This window comes from Pteropus vampyrus, unplaced genomic scaffold (assembly GCF_000151845.1).
Source record: "Pteropus vampyrus isolate Shadow unplaced genomic scaffold, Pvam_2.0 Scaffold49, whole genome shotgun sequence".
Classification (NCBI taxonomy): domain Eukaryota; kingdom Metazoa; phylum Chordata; class Mammalia; order Chiroptera; family Pteropodidae; genus Pteropus; species Pteropus vampyrus.
Window position 1 is genome coordinate 5,192,728 of NW_011888830.1, and position 2,278 is coordinate 5,195,005.

Below are 2,278 nucleotides of genomic sequence, written 5' to 3' on the forward strand. Positions count from 1 at the left end.
AAGGATTAGTTTTTGATTAGAAATGTATTTTGTAAAAACAGAACTGAAATTAGGATTGTCCTAGAAATAATAAGAGCAAACACTTGTGTAAGTACATGCATCGGGCACCTCTTATTATTCTGTTTGCATTATATTAGCGTTAATTTTTACAACAACTCTCTGATGGAGGTACTCTCTTTTTTCTTTCTGGAGATGAGACAGTGTAGCACACAGAGGTTGAATAACTTGTTTAAAGTCACTCAGCTTGTCGGCTGAAGCTAGAATACAAAATCCAGGCAGACTGGAACCGAAGGCTGACCCTCAGCTCTCTCTGTAACGTGTGGTCATCACACCCATGGCTGGTCACGATCGTGTTTCTACAAAGTCCTCGAGTTGAAAGTCATATTGGTCTTCAGTGTGTCCCAGATTTCTATCAGTCGAGTCTCTTTTTCCAAGAAACATAATTTTCAAGAAGTCCTAATTAATTGCAAATATTATCAAAAAGGCAAAAAACCTACCATAACTTACACAATAGCACAAAATGTTTAGCAGTATTGATGACATACATTTTTTTAAATTGCTCAGCTATAAGGAATAGAGTCCTGAGGGAATTGAATTCAGGGCAGATTAAGTTTCTTAGGTCAAGGGAAAGGATCTAGAAAAATATGAAATCAACATATTAGAGAAGAAAACGATAAAAACAAACCAAGTAAGCAAAGAATAAGATATGACTCTGCCATCTATATCTATTTAGCCAAAAGTTTACTCTGTCCAAAATCCAGCAGAGCGTTAAAAACTCAAACCCAAATAAGATTAAATGAAAAGTGAAAGATAACTGTTAATTCAAGTGTCCCATTGTTTCATTTCTCAATATTTTTATACAGCAGATATTGTAACGTAATCAGAGCCAATATATTTTGAACATATGTGGACCAGGCTCACTTCTAAACATTGCGACTGGATTATTTTATTGAATCTCCACATAAATCCCATGCAAAAGATAGTATTGTTATTCCCATTTTAGAATAAGAAAAACCAAAGCACTTGATTTTATTATCATCTAAATTCTATAGGGTGTGCAAGATGACTTTCATAAGGTCGAACTTAGTAAATAATAGACTCTGCTAGTAAATAATAATGAAAAAGTTTAAGGGGTCACTAAAATTTCCCATTTCTCTTCAACCTCCATCTGAAATTTGACACCTCTGCACAAGAGCCAATATTTTTAAAATAAAGACTCCCTGCATCCGAAAGCTTTATAATATAGGAGAGGGTTGGAGAAAACTTTCATGTTTCATACCTTTCTGCTATCCACTTTCTCTTTTCTCATCCTTAAAACTGATCAAGAGTCAGAATGCACTGAAAAAGTTATACTCTAAAATTGAGTGCGAGAGTTAATTACAGTTAAACTCCCTGCAATTGGCTCGTGCGGATGATCACAGGCCACTTCACAGAATCTCATTCTGAGATAGACAGCCCCTTAGGCTCCAGGGGTGGGGAATGTCTTGCCATCCCTCCTAACATCCAACTTCTCCTGCGGAGGAAGAACCTTCCCTTTTAAGTTTGGCTTCCTGTGGAAATTAACTCTGAGTCCCCTTGAAAGTACCTCTGTGCAACGTGGGATTAATTTCTTATAGGTCAACACGTCAAGCCATTATTTAGATGGTTCTTCATCTTTTTGTTACCATGCACCCCACAGAGAAACTTCATGCAATTTAAGAAAGAACTCCTCACACAAAGGCGTATATGCAGATACACAAATTTCGGGCATTTTATAGACCTGACAAAGCCTGTAGATGCTCTATTCTCTGTACGACATCATATACACAGCCGAAGACCCATTGAGTTCAACCAAAGGCTAGGCTGGGAGATAACTAAACTTCAGGGGTCGGGGATGTTTCTCTCAAACATCTAAATTCGTGCGACAAGAGTGATTCCTCCCTCCTCGTGGACGTGGGGTTATATCAGGACAAACACTGACAACCTCCTGGAACAATGGAGGGGAACTGTTTTTGACACACCTCGCCGCCGGCCTCCTCTTCCCTTTACAGCGATGTGTCCTTTTTCAGCGAGCCTCTCTCAGGAATACTTACAAGAGAATGCATCCTGTCCACCTGTAATGTAAGGGGAAAAGAGGTTGCTAATTAAGAGCAGGGCGATTCAGACGTCTTCTTAGCCCTGGGGAGGAATGCCCAGGTGTGCTGAGACAGATAGGCTCTGAGAAAGAGAAGTCACACACAGAGCTCGCCCTTCCCTCGTGAACTGATTTTCCCACTGCGTGACATCTTGGCCGTTTCTG